This window comes from Typopeltis vanoorti, chromosome 21, assembly GCF_054136105.1.
Source record: "Typopeltis vanoorti isolate ZY-2024b chromosome 21, IOZ_Tvanoo_1.0, whole genome shotgun sequence".
Taxonomy (NCBI): Eukaryota; Metazoa; Arthropoda; class Arachnida; order Uropygi; family Thelyphonidae; genus Typopeltis; species Typopeltis vanoorti.
This window is the reverse complement of record NC_143569.1, coordinates 2,006,344-2,022,732: the sequence shown is the minus strand read 5'-3', so window position 1 is coordinate 2,022,732 and position 16,389 is coordinate 2,006,344.

Below are 16,389 nucleotides of genomic sequence, written 5' to 3'. Positions count from 1 at the left end.
TTGTAAATTATGCAGATTGCTATTCTCATTTGACAACAAAAATCTTAGTCGGAGCCGTCCTGTTCTTAAAATTATTTCTTTGGCACACTGTTTTCGTTGTCGGCATTCCGCGTTATCAAAGCTTCCATAAGCCAGAGAACTTCTCTTACAATAGCTGCGTCAAAATGGATGCAATGAGAATAACGAACGAAATTCAACTTAAGGCTCCTGGCGATAAATCACCATAAGCTATGAAATTTTCACGCTATGAGTTTCTCATGATAAATTTCTGAGATTGGCAATCTGGAATATTGCCGATTTGTCAAAATGATTATAACCACCCACAAAATTTTGCTGAGGTTAAATTAAGCATTGCATTCTGCTGTCAAAAAATTGCATCCGTGTTTTTTATAGCCTCTAAAATTTATAGCCTCTAAGATATTCTAGTTCTTCTTCGTGTACAGTTAATAAAATCTTTTCTTGAAATTAAATCAAACATGTACGGAAGACCAGAGGTAAACATAAATTTTGTTCAATTTGAAGTAATTGTTTACACCCAGTCACAATAGCATTCTCGACTAGTTTTTCTTGTTCTCAACCGTTGTTAAAGAAACAAAACGAAATCTTTAGCTACAATTCCCAAAGGAAATCATCTGCAAACTCTTTTCACCGATCAAAAAAATGTAAAGGATTTTTTTAGAAAACTCCAAATGCTTAGAAGATAACACAAACAAACAAACAAAGCTTGGACCAACACCATGCAAAGAATTGTTTGCACAAAGTTTTCGAATCTACTTTCAGTATATTATTTCCCAAAATAACACTGCTTTATCCAAAACTGAATAACAAGTCTTGTTAAAGAGCAGCACGAAACATATGAAACACTCTATTTCGTTCTTAGCAACGCTGATGTGCCATCCATTTATTGTGATTCTATATTTATTTAAACTCACAAAATAATAAAATTTGAAAAATTAACACGATAAATAAAAATATATTTATATTATGCTTAGAAATGCTAATTAAAAATACTGGACAAAATCGTCCGTAGCTTATTATCTGTAGCTTTAGCAAAATGTTCTGGTAATTTCTTCAGATATTCTAATTAAGAGGGAGTTGCAAGATAATGCTGATAATTATTATCTCATTGCAGTTGCATTTGGTGCTCCACTGCTCATAATTCTTATTGCAGTATATTTTAGTAGTCGAAATCAATTACAGCTCAGCTTTAGCATGGTGCTCATCTGCACTTAGTAATAATCTCACTAAATCTAAAATATGGGTTTCCCTCGAATATTTAGAAGTTACAAGATTAGAGAAATTATGGCTATTTAACGGACTGAAACCGTTTCTACTGAACTTTAAGCCCTACATAATCAAAACAGATCGCATGCGTAGCATTTAATCCCCCTGAAGATATTATGTATTAAAGGAATAGAAACTGTACGTCTGTAGTGATGCTGGAATTTGCTTAATTCCAGATGTATAAAATTTATGGAATTTCCAAGCAGTCTATATATTTGACTGTAATCTACTGTAGAAAGTACTGTTTATCGGAAAGATCACTAGCTATTTGGAGTTATACTTTGAGACTAAGAGATCTGCTCATATGCCTATGTTGTGGAATGAAACACCAAAGTTTTTCTATGAGACCTTCCACTCCGCATGAGACCAGCTAACTCACCTTCCACTCGAAAATCTTGTATGAAGATTTTTCACGTCCTGCTATATGGGATTCGAAACTTAGTCTTTTCATCGAAGGGGCATCAGCGACCAGTGCTGAATAAATCGCCGCATCAGGAGAAATGTATGCCTTTTTTTATTATTTGAGCTCCGAAAATTATAGATCATAAAAAAGGAAGCTATTTTTCTTGATAGGTTATTTCGTATTTCTTGTTGCTAATTTTAAAGAGGTTCGAGCAAAGATTGGCAGCACATCCATAATAAGTAATGCTGAAAATTTGCGTGTTATGCCAGTAGGTCTTGGCTTATATCGGTAATATTACATAGCGACAATGTACATAAACGCAATCTGTTGGGGGGAAAATGCAAGAATTGATGATGGATTCGGTCATGTGACCTACGAGCACACACCGCACTGAATAAAATTGGAGCATTTCGATTTTCTTTGACTTCAGACCCTGGCTCTGATGTTATTCAACGGAGCATGAACAACTCCAAAAACATCGTTTTCAGTTCTAATGCATTACCTTCTGAGTGATTGATGGATTGCTTTCTTCGAACGAATTCCTTCGAAACCCTGTTCTGCAGAGTGAAATTTCTGACTTCGGTGGTATTTATTTTTAAAAAAGACATATTTAGGCAGCCAGTAATTATGTTGAAGGAATTGAATCCAAGTTGCAAGCAGATAGATATAAATACAAATAATGCCATGCAATTTCTCTCTCCCCTGAATTACATAGCCTATATATCTAAAATTTCGATTTAGATAAATGGCATACCCTTTCAGTTATTAATTACCAGAATTTTGTTAAATTCGTTTTGTCAGTGCTATTCATTAAGCCTTCTCTTTCCAAACAAATTGATTTGAATGGAATTTTTCATTTATGTTCGAAATATCTCAGGATAGAATTATCACAAAATTTGTAAGGCAGCATTATTAATAAGTGGGGAAAGAAAGACAGACAGAAAGAAATATAATAGCAGGCCTCACTGCAAGAAATGTCATCATCTACCTCACTTATTGTTCATTTAGATTTAAATCCTAAAAGTAAAAGAAAAAAAGAAACATCGACATGAAAACATTATGAATGGCGATATACTTTCCACATTTTCCAGTCTATTCTGATCAAACGTCCCAAATGTGAAGTACGTTCTCGTGTATAAAAATACGTATAAATTATCTACCAATTCTTTTCTATAATAATAGTAAATGGACTGCCATGGACGAAATCTGAAGAAATGAAGAAAATATCATATATCAAATGAAGTCTACTTTACATGAATACATTTGGAGCAATCATCTGGAGTAAGTGTTTTGTGGTTCGGTCCTTCAATTGGAATTTTTTTATTAACTTAGCAAAATCTAGGATTTTGTACTGCAACAAATTATCGCAGAACGTTTTGACTTGGAATCAAATTCTAGGGGATGATAATAACTAAATTAATCACGATCTCTCTCTCTTTCTCTGTCTGTCTTTCTCTCTCTCTCTCTGTCTTTCTCTGTATATATATATATATATAAGACCCTCTCAAAAAACTATTTAATAAGCAACTTTCTCTGTTAGCATTTTAGCAATATAATATTCTCTTTCCTTCTCTGACAAATTTAAAAACTGCTATTTTCATAAACACTAAAATTAATAAGGGATTTCTAATTATATGAAAAGTCAAAGGCTTCAATTCGGCGACGTGAAATTATTTAAGTTAAGGAATATTACATCCCATATTGTTTCATAGCCGAATATAGAAACTATATATAAACAATGAAACAAATATATAGTATGAAATTATAAAAAATTGTAAATTGTACGTAAATCTCATTGCACATAATAAATAAATGTTTTAGGCAAAATAAAATAAAGTGTATATTTTAATGGTCATCACTCTCTTCAAAACTAACATTTCGTAGATGTTCTTTATTTAGGAGTGGCCGGACGTCGTCATCACTTGAAATCTCTTGGACATCATTTGTATAATTCTCATTGCATACTTCAGCTGGTTTAGTCATCAAGAAGACAGTAATAAGACCTTGCTTACCACTATGCTGCAATTTTTTATTAAGTTCATAATACGGAGCTAAACAAATATCCAATTGTCTCGTTAATTTTCCGGAGCGCTCCACTGAGGGATCATTATCCATAAAATAACTTCTTGTCAAGTCCAATCCTTCTGCTAATTTCTATAAACTGAATTCTTTAACGGATTCATCACAATCAGAATCTTTGGCAGAACTTTCCCCGCCATTTGGTTCGACGTCATCTATTAATTGTACCAGTTCCTCCTAATTAAATCTATTTCCCCAAAATTAATTCACTATTGAAGAGATTGGAGCATTTATGACGAAGTTCGCGAAGGTTGAGTCTCTCATGTGCTGATCGAAACCGAATGTATCTTCAGTCTTGTTCAATTGTTACCTTGTCAGTTCACAGTGGGTGGGTTTATTCCTATTGACAAACGCGTATATCGCAAAAGCGCTCTAAGTGGCTGTTACTATAAAAATATTTTTTTTTTACATAAAAGAAAAAAGCATTGCATATTGTATGTAACTCCAAAAAATAAAGTGCTCAGCTTGAGATTAACACACTTATGATTTTTAATGAGCTTTCCTGTCAGAAACGAAGACAACTTTCAACAATAAATACTTTATACTGTAAACAATTGACGTAAATACGTGCTAAAGGATGTTTCCCCTAATATAAATTCGCAACTTATAACTACATGCGCGATACGAGCAGACGCAAATTTAACGAAGATAAAATTGATTTTTAAAGTCGCGCGTTGAAAAATATATGAAAAGATAAAGGGTTACTACAGTTTGTAGACCATCTTATATCGAAACCGCGTTGTATAAGTACCGTGTTCAACAAGAGTTACTACAATTTGTAGACCGAGTTATATCGAAACTGCGTTGTATAAGTACCGCGTTATACGAAGGTTACCTGTAATCAGTAATTTATTAGGACACCTTCTTGGCAATTCTTATAGTATGGTATGTAAGTTCTGTTCGCTGTAAACTTGGTATTAACTAGGTCTACCTACTCACTGATAAGACCTCAATAAAGGTTGAAACCGGTCTGGGTAGTGACCTTCTCTCATAATGTAGAACAGCAATACAGATCCTAGGAGCTGGGTTTCACATTATGGATAAATACAGAATAGTGAACGGAGCTTTCTCCATCCTTACTATGAGTTGCCTCAGTGTTGTACTACCAAATGGGTTATGTGTTGCACTATCCAGGTATTTGCTTACGCTTGGAATCGCTGAACTTTATATAGTTTCTATATTCGGCTATGAAACAATATGGGATGTAATATCCCTTAACTTAAATAAGGGATTTATTATGTAGCATATATCTGTTTAATACTACCAAACAGGCCAAAAAAGATTTTTTTTGAGAAACGTTAGTATTGTCTAATTATTTACTGATTGTTTTTTATATGAATTATAAATTCATATTATGAAAAGCCAGGTTTAACTTATCAGTGAAAGCCAGATGTTCAAAAGTAAAATAGACTGCTATAAAGAACAGTTTGATGTAATTTCTACATACAAAATTTATACTGAATGTAATTCGGTCCTCATTATCGTTATTTTTACCGCTTACATAATTTATTCATACCGCTTATTTCTTATTCTGAACTCGGAATAAGTATAATATACAGTTATAATTTAAAGATCATGATTTTAATAATCAGTTTCGTGGCGACAGTGAGCTCCCTTTAAGGAACAGAATAAAAGCATCCATTCGATTGTAATTTATTATAATTATAAACACTTTCTTGAAGTATTTCTTCACTTTCTTCCTGATTTAAAACGATCAAATGTATGTGCTGAAAATACTAACACTTCATAATGGTAGTGTAAACAACGAATCATTTCAGACGCTCCGAAAATTCCAGAGTGATCGCATTGCTTCCTACCACAATTAAAATCTATAATAAAATGCTTCTGATCCGAATTTAACCATATATGTAATAGCTCTTATACTCAAATATTAAGCAGGTGTCTCAAAAAAGAGAAGCGCTCTAGAACACATCTACTATCTTAGATGTGTTCTATTATTTATACATAAATAATATATGTATAAATATAGCACTGATTGAGTTGGCAGTCGACAGCAGTAAAACTAAAGTCCTAAAAAACTCATATTTTTAAGAAGGTAATATTATGCGCATGCACTCCTGAAGAAGAACATATTTTCAATAAGAGTATCTTCTTTCATGCATCGATACTCTGACATAGTGAAGAGAAAACAGAAAACTCTTCAATTACAGAAAAGTGTAATGACTGGAAGTCGAAACGCATCACCATAAATATTGAAATTCGTTGGTACACGCCATCAGAAAATTCATATTTGCATATGGTTTCCAGGTATGAAACACCAATACTGAGAGCCAAATATAGCAATCCCTCGATTAATGCGCCTAATGCGTTCTTTAAAACAGGCGCATTAATCGAAAATGCACTAATCGAATATAATAACCTATGGAAAAATGCATAATTCGTTCCTCAGATTTCTTTTAGCCCCTTAATTTTTTTTTATAAAAGAATTAGGGTATGTCTCAGGGTCTAGTTAAAGGAAAACCATGAAGCTGAAAGACAATAAAATATATTCAGAATATAAATTTATTATTCTGCTTCTTAACAGAGAATTAAGCTAACGTAGTTTGGCGGGCATTATGTTTCTTTTTTTCATACAACTGACGGTATGGCCCTATTGCCTCTTCTGCAAATTTTACTGGTTCTCTCTTTACCAAGGTCGGTCTCTAAGCATTGCTGCTTAAAAACTTCGATTGTACGGAAACTATTTTCAAATGGTTTCTGTGAAATAGCTTTGGGCTTGTCAGTGATTAAACTTTCTTCGTATTCTTCAGGATCTTCCTCCTGTGCATCAAAATTTAGCAGGTCGGAATCGCTCAACTTCTCAGAATGAGATTTAAGTAACTTATATTCATTTGAAAAGCCTCTAAAATCATTTGCACAAAGTGGAAGAATGTGCTTCCAAACGGCTCGCATATTGCTAGCAGTAACTTCATTCGACTTTGCGACTTTATAACCAGGCTGAGATTTCTCTGATTTGGCTAGAAAAGTCTTGGAAGGCATTCGCTTCCGAAAAAAAAAAAAAGGCCGGTTTCATCGACATTAAATATTTGTTGATCACAGAGTCTCCTTCTTACACAATTTTCTTCAAAATCTCTGGATATCTCCTTATCTGCACTTGTAGCTTCCCCTGTGATCAGAACATTATGTAGGCTATTTCTCTTTTTGAAACTCTCAAATCACCCAGCACTAACGTGGAATCTCCTTTTCTATCATTAATAGCCCTTTCTTTCCAGGTTACAAAGAGACAATGCTTTTGATTTAATAAGGCCAGTGTTTAGCGGGATCCGTTTTTTTTTGGTTACAATCTTCGATCCATGTAAAAAGAAATTCAATCATTATAATACTTTGATTTTGAGTGCATGCATGCATGATGAGCTTGAAGCAGCCTTACCTTTCTCTTTGTATTCAGCAGTTGATTCATCCATTTATGTGTTCTTGTCCTATCTTGCTCTGGACTAGCCTTGTTCATTTGTCTTTATTATTTTAAATTTTTCTTCCAATCAGATTACTTTTCGAATCATTTTCACACTTCTATTTTTTTGCTCACTAATTCGTTTACTCATGACTAACGGTAAGGAAAATAATTTAAAATAAAAAAGTAAAGAAAACAATTGCATGAGATATGATCAGCAAAATGCTATGTAAAGCAAACGACATAACTTTTTGCGGTAAATTTGGAACATGGTGCATGGAAATAGTGTAGTATGCCATTAAAAAATAACTTTGTAAAATGTTTCAAATCGGTAACTAAATTATTTCATTCTGGTGAGTGATTTTTTAAAATAGTTAGCCATAAAAATGTATAGATAGATAGAAAAGTTGTTCATTTATTTTTAAGATGTATATAGGCGCACTAATCGAATTTTAGAGGCTCACTAATCGAATTTGGGTATCGAAAAAAAATTACACACTAATCGCGGGCGCATTAATTGAGGGATTGCTGCAATATCATCAATTGATCGACTAATATTCATCGATAAATTGCTTTCGATCAATATTAGGATACGCATTCCTAATGTTGATATCCCATTTGTGAAGAAAGTCAACAAACACTTCTAACAGAAGTAATTTATAAAAGCCAAACGAAACAACTGCTACACCAACTTTGACTTCGCTGTCATCTATGTTCAGTGTTCTCTACATAGAAGCTAATGAACGCATAGGAAGAGTACAGCCAAGAAAACTATTTTGTCAATGCAAAAGTGAACTTCGTTTTGAATATAAGATTCAAATCATCTGACATTCACCATAACCCATAACAAAGCGATTTAGCTCAGCTTTATTTAATAAGTTATCTCCATGAGTTGTTACCACAAACCGACGTTTTGCTAGTCCAAACTGGCATTATAAGAGGCACTTTAACAATATGCAGTCACCGAAGAAAAGGAATAATATTATGTCGAGAACATGAACATTTATGCATGGAGGGCAAGAGTGGCACTTTTCGTTTTTATTTCAATTATTAATGCTAACAGGAATACAGAGCGGGACTACAAAATCTCGCCTACTCCCTATATAAGGGAATAAAAGTCTTTAGCTAATGTTTTTAAATAATCAAAGGTGAATTGAAATCCAAATTTGATTACTAGTGTGGTTGTTTTGGAATGATCTATTTAAATAATAATTTTTTTTTCTCACCTGAAAATCCAGCAAAATAGACAAACAGGCAAATTTTAGAATACTGGCTTATATCCTTAGTTCTGCTTTAATTCAAAACAACCACAACACTACATTTTAATGGTTTACAATCAGTACTGACTGTCTTTCGTCATAAAATCAAATAAATGATATGTCAGGTTTAGTGTGAAAAAATAGAAGTAATATGTAGTTATGCGAAGTAATATTATGCTGCTGGCATTTTATGCTCCATCACGGCACTTTATATTGACGTAAAATGTGCTAGATCTCAGATGATCATCTTTACAGTAACGTTTTAAGCTGGATATTATCTCTATAGTGTTTATTTCAGCGCAGAAATAAATAATAAAAATATAGTTTCCTTGAGTGTTAGTGTTTTTATATGCAATTACATACATTTAAGAATGATTTTAGCAGCTATGAAGTATATTTCTGAAGAGCTCCTGTTTGAATTGCCTTCAGTAGCTACCGTAAAACGTTCACAAACTCGCGTGGATTTTATTATAGATATATTTCAATCTCATGATGATTTCTTAAAGAAATAATTTTGATTTCTCTATTTAAGAAATTTCTGGCTTTAGCTTTCTTTAAAAAATGTTTTGCATTTTGTAAAATATGCACGAGAATATTCAAAGTCAATCTTCTCAGAATCACTTGAAGTCTCGGAGTTATCAGCAATGGTGTAGCGAAAATTGATACTCTGAACGTTTTCTAAGGCAATTTCGGAAGGACGATCTGATTTTTCTAGACAAATTGCGCCTGCATGCATGAGTGGTGCAAGATTGATAAACTTCTGGTTTTTCTCGCTTCGAACTCTGAAATATGTCATAAATCATTAACTTTTTATGAATTTAAAGGTGATTTAAAACCATCTCCTCGCAAAGTGTTATTTATGTATAATATGTTCGTTTTTGTTTGTTGATATGAAATCATAGAAAACAACCTTAATAGCCAATAATGAACGATTTGGAGATATTAGCGTTAAACGTGGAATTTTCCAAGGTGATTCCTTGTCACCATTACTCTTCACCATTTCTTTGATACTTTTGTCATTGATTTTGAAGAAAACAAAATTTCGATATGAAATTCCTAAATATTATATTGAAATTTCCCATGTGCTGTATATGAATGACCTGAAGTTATATGGAAAATCGCAAGGCAAATAGACTCTTTAATGAACACGGTTCGTATTTTCAGTCAGGACATCAAAATGAAATTTGGTTGGGATAAATATGCAAATTTTTTAAACAAGGAAAAATTAATGACGCTAAAATTTTAATTTGGATCAGTAGAAATATATCAAAGTAATTTCAGCTACCAAACACTTTACATACTTAGGAAAGTTTGAGTCAGTGATATTCTCCAATCGAAAGTTAAACAACATAGATCAGCGGAATACCTAAAAGAGTTAGGAATATTCTGAGAACAAAACTTAGTAGACTGAACACAATTCGAGCAATGAACTCTTGGGCTTTACCAGTGATTTGATAAACAGTACCAGTGATTTGATAAACAGTACCAGTGATTTGATACACAGCTGGCATAACAGACAAAAGATGACCGGGACAAATTGGACCGCAAAACCAGAAAATTAATTAATATATATATATATATATATATATTAATTATATATATATTACTATTATATATATATATATATATATATATATATATATATATATATATATATATATATATATATATATATATATATATATATATATATATATATATATATATATATATAAACCCTTGCAAAAATAAATCAATTTGTCCGAGATACCTAGGACAAAATTGACATGACCAAGACATGGTAATGGCTACAATAATGATATATTAAAAAAGAAACAGATAGATTTATTCTACCCACTCAGGAACAAGTGTCACAACTTAATGCAATCAAAGCAGCAATTGAGAGAATCAGTGATAGCAGCAAATGCAGATTATGCTATCAGAAAGATCAGGCTGTAGGACATCTGATCAGTGCCTGCAGCTAGAGAGCCCAAACTGATTAATAAACATTGCCATGATCAAGTGGCCAAAATAATTCAATGGCCAAAATAATTCGTTTATGCACAAATATGGTTTTCCTACATTTTATAACTAGTAACATCATAAAATAAAGAGAGTATTAGAAAATGAAACATCAGAAATTCTCTGGGACTTTAGAATACAAACCCATCTTCCTTTGGAACACAATAGGCCTGACATCACAATTATTGAACATGGGCAAGGTTGAATTATTGACATCAGAGTATCCACTGTTAACAACATCAACAACAAGGAACTGGAAAAAGTTTCTAAATATCGAGAACTGGCAATCGAAGTTGGCCGGCTGTGGCTTAAACACACCCAAATCATTCCAATTGTTATCGGTGCACTTGGTGCAATGCCAAAGAAGTTATCCCACGATTTACTATCCACAATAATTAAACATCAACGAAATGACAACATGCAATCTACAAAACAGGCAATTTTTTGTAGATCGCACTTCTCGGAATAATCCATATTTTACGAGGATACCTGAAAGGATTATTCTTAGATTCTCGGATAGAATCTGAACTGCGCTGTATGACGAGTCCAATTGTTGTTTGAGTGATATCACATAAATGTGTGAATAAAGTAGCAGTAGCAGTATTCTTAATAGTAGTAGTTTTAATATGTTATTTTATTTTATTTTTTATTTTTATTTTATTTATTTATTTGTTTGTTTTGATAAAGTGGTTAGTTTTATGCCTATATGTGCTCACTTCCATATTAAATATATGCCTATATATTTAATTTTCGGTGAACTGTTTTCAAATGACTACGCTGCTATCTATTCAAACAAGTTTCTTTTGAATCCAGACTGCAATTGTCATACCATCTAAGTGATCTTTTAATTTTAATTTAGATGGGTTTGAGGTAAGACACATACAGATAACTGCAAATTCGATAATATATTTCTAGTTTATAAGAATACAGTTTTGAAATTTAAAAACTGAAGGAAACTAACCTTGGTTTCTGTTGATAAGAACGTCTTAAAGGAGGAGGCTTCCCTGATTCTGAAATAAAGAATTCTTACAGTACTGTGGTGGATTGTTATGGAGTTGGCGTCTTTCCATAAAATAACAAAGTCGATAAATCAAATTTACGTGATCCGCTTAGTGTCCTTGAAAAGAAAAGAACATCGCAAACTGATCGCGGAATACTGATGAGTGTCACTAGGACAGAAAAAAATATAAATATCACGTTTTCAATATCTAACGAACATCTCATCCGAAACAATATTATCATCGCATTAATTGAGCTGTAATTTTCTGATATTATTTTAAATAAATGTTATGGGTTCAATAGATGAATTTCTCAGAAAACATTTCGAAACAATGTCTCTTGCTGAGCGTAGGATATTAGCTCCCATTTTGATGCTACTGCCAAATTTCATGTTCGCTGTGTGTATGTGTTTGCACACACGTAAAGATTAGTTAACTCGTGTTCTATTATTTAGCTCTCAAAAAAAAAAAACTCGAACACAGGGTATATTTGAATTTCCAAGTATCCGGTGTGTGTGTGTGTGTGTGTGTGTGTGTGTGTGTGTGTGTGTGTGTGTGTGTGTGTGTGTGTGTGTGTGTGTGTGTGTGTGTGTGTGTGTGTGTGTGTGTGTGTGTGTGTGTGTGTGTGTGTGTGTGTGTGTGTGTTCATCTCCCTCCCCTCCCCAGAGGAAAAGAATAATCCTTGTCCCTTATAAAGTGGTGTGTGTGTAGTTTCTCTGCCTGGCTAACTCGATCTACGAAAAATTATTAATCTCATTGATAGCTAAAGATTCATGGATTTCATGAGTTATTAATTTCATGAAATCGGATTCATGAAATATTAGTACATACTGAACTTTAAGCAAAATCTTTATGCAGCTATGCAATGAAGTTGTTACTGTCGTTAGTTATTCACATTCGAAGCCTGTAGAAGCCGTGTGGTCACTCCTGTACCTCACTGGGTTTTGGGAATAAAGCCTTCTTCTGCTGCAAGAAGTGGTAGAGTCGCTGATGCCATTTTCACAAAGGAGTTAGTAGAATAACCATGACCATCCATGCCCTTAGTGGGATTCGAACCCCTGGGAGAGCTGATATGCTAATCACACAGCCAACTAGGTCGGATGTTATTGTCGCTCCCCCAAATATATTTGAGACTACCGAATGCAATTTGGAAGGTTTAAATATCTCTTTTTGTAAATAATGACTGCAAAATTCCTTTCAAAGCACCCACTTCTTCGTCATACACTTCAGTTTACGCGCCCTAGGAGAGGTTAGTGACAGAACTAATAAATAAATAAATAGAAATAAAAACGTGAAATTTGAAAGGAGATTTAGTCCAAACTAATAAGCGGTTTAACAATATTTCTTTTGTATTGCAATAGGAATGAACAATGTATGTACCGTCAAGCTCAAGGTTTTCCTAAAATCTACCATTTTTCCAAAACAGATACTGTTTCTACCAAAATGATTTTCAATAATAAATACCATCCTAAAAATAAGTAATATGCATTTCAGGATCTGTAAATGCCTTGAAAATTGTCATATTCACGGATTTTTCTTTGCATTCCTTAGCAGTAATAATATAGAGATGTAATTATAACCGAAGCAACAAAAGACTGTTAGGAAACTGGACTTCTGTAGAATTACCTGGTTTGGTCAAATTAAGGATTTGTAATTTATAAGAAATCAAGGGTCTGTAAGAAATGTTGCTTGATATCTGATTTGTGAAATCCACGGGGATTTATCCAGGGATGCTTATCTTCATTGTATCAGTGGGCCGTTAGTGTTTTTTCAGGATCGCATTGAAAGAAAATTTCTGCATATATCCTTTATAACAGTGCTTCCCAAACTTCTGGATGTCAGGGCACCCCTTTGGAAAAATTAAAATATTTCACGGCCCCCTCGAAACAAAATCGTAATATAGACATATATTAATGAAGGAGATATAAATCTTTTGATGTTTAACTGCCAGTAAGCGAAACTCTAAGAACTCGGACTAAGATCTATGAGTTTCATACCGAAAAAAAAACTATCGGCAAATCCAAGTGTAAACCACTACCAAGTGGTTACTTACACTTGGATTAAACATCAAAAGATTTATATCTCCTTCATTATTATTAAGGTTGCCAGAAAAATAGCCGTTTGGTTTTCAATCTATGTTATAATAGACATATATATATTATTATAATATTCATTGTATTTATATTTATATTCAATACAAAACATACACAGCGAATATTGCAAAAATCAAATGCAAATATAACATTTTTAGCATCTTACATACACATTTGACATGGCACATTATCTCATATTTTTATATAGACAGATATATTGTTATTGTACATTTGCAGTACAAGCACATGAAAGCTAAAACGATTAGTAATAAAGAAAGAATTAAAAACATAAAAGAAGTTTAATAACAATTTAATGTGATGAATGTGTTTCAATACTGCTGCACAAAAAGTCAATATCAGGTAAAATAATTGAAACAGCAATTCTTAGATTTCTGTTTTGAAATGAAATTTAGATAAATAAGCATGTATTTACTAATATTCATTAAGCACCGCAATACGCAGGAAGCAAAGTTTGTGAACCCGCACCAATGTGTGATTTTTTCATTAAAAAAAAGTAACAAAAAAGAAATAATAAATAATAAAAATCAAATACGTTTCTTTTAAGATAAAAAAGTCTACTTAGTCTTAAAGCATTTTAAATTTGTTTTCATTATTTCACGGCCCCCTCAACAAAACCTACCACCCCCAAGGGGACCGCGGCCCATAGTATGGGAAGCGGTGCTTTATAAAATCCCCTAGACGACAAGAAGAGTGACCGCTGCCTTCATGCTTGTAAATCATCCTCACAAGAAGAGGTACTTGAGCAGAATAGCATTTCATCGAGCTGATGTCCTGTCCATAGGCACTGCATATTGTGAGAGCTTCTCATAATATATTTGCTGTCCTGGAGAAAGAAGTATTGTGAGCAGGTCATGATGTTTTAGTGTTCAATCGATACCTATATTGTAGCTGATAGGTTGATTCGAAAGAGCATTTAGCTGGTGTCAATGAGAGGGCAGAATTCAAAGACAAATATATCATCATATTTTGAAAAAAAAATAATAATAATACTTTCGGAAATGGAAAACGCATCTTTAAATTCAATGAGGTCATGTTTCCAGACAACGAATCCGTAGATACTTTTGATATTTCAATAATTATTTTATGTGATAATCAGCTACTGTTCATCGAACCTTTACATAAATGTTGATATAAATGTTCTCATAAATGAAGAGAATGCAGAGGGTGAGGGATTCCCGTGGCCGAGCCAGGAAAGTCGATTTATTAACTTTTTACAGGGTCAGTTTTCGTATAGGATACGGTGGACATCTTCATGACATTTCTTCGATGAGTAGAAATCCACAACTTTTTTTCCGATCTAGATAACTTCTACACCATAGAGACGTTTCGAAAATGTGTATTCACTTTCAAAACGATGATCATTAAAATAGACAACAACCTGTTACTGTGTAATGTTCACGTAGAAAAACTGAAAACACTGAAAATTTTCAAATTTTGGTTCTTCACTTGTGATTGTAGTACTTCATCAGTAAGCATCGAACAATATGATCCTGTTAAATTCTTATTATTATAGTTCTATTGATGAGAAAGTAAACTGAGAATGAAATGTATTTATCCCATATTTCTCCTCTAATAAATGCCCGTATGCAGTACTTTTGACATTAGCAATATTTGTTTTCTGTGACTTAATAACAGGTGAGTAAAGCAGCCTTTTAGGACCTAGAGAGAGTATACGATCACAACGTCTCAATAGGAGCAGTTACATGAAACATTGTATAATACACAAAAGTTAACCGCTGTTCCAATATGTCATTTCGGGGCGTTAACCGAATAAAAAACATCGAGTTTTTCTGTTCTTGCCTGTTACATAGTAACAGGCAAGGACAGAAATGATAAAAATTAAATATCTAAATTAATAATAAATAAAACTAAAATAATTAAATAAATAATAAACAGAACTAAAATAATTAAATAAATAATAAATAAAACTAAAATAAGAAAATAAAATAATAAAAAATCACAACACAAAATCTGTTACACAATATGGTACTCTAAACAGCGTAATTTTGATGATGCATCTGATGAGTTATCTCAACAATGATGAATGTATTAAATTAAGAAACGTTGACTTGTTAACTACACTGTTAAGTATGAATTTGTACGTATCTCTTCTACATTAAAAATACAACAATGCTCTAACAGGTTAAAAACTTTACTTTATATTTCCTTTGGGAGGTGTGTAGAACTTCACAAAGTTGCAGAATTCAAATAAAGCATCGGAGTTTTAGAAAGTATATGAGTAGGGTTTTTCTAAACTTATTCGGGGTATAACATAGCACAGAAGAAATCAAGGTTTTAGCGAAAGCACTTTAAGAGGTTTCTATTTAGCTTTATATAAAATGTCTATTTATTACTAATTTTCATGTCAAATATTTGCACTTTTTTTCTGAAAGGAGTGTCCTGAAATTTATAAAATATTTTAAGGGAGAACGCAAGGAATGAAATCTTGGGAAACGTTTATTCTTACAACAAACAGCGCAAATGACCAAAATATCTCCCCCACCCCCCTCCTACTTCTATATTAAATACTTGGTTTTTAGCTAAACAAGTAATATTTTTGTTTAAAACAAATTTTAATTCATAAAAAAACAAAAACAAAAACACAGCAGATAAAGGTTGAAAAGGTTTCGTTTCCCTTGAAAACAATATTTGCACTGATAGCTGCCACCAGCCAAAGAGAATACATATGAAAATGTTCAGCTAATTTTCATATGTATTCTCTCTGGTTCAAACTAGTTCAGACTAGATTCCAAAGGACAGTACATGCGTATATTTTGACTTACAACAGGAATACAAAAATTTTGGAAACTTTTATTCTCTCAGATCAAAAGCACGTGTT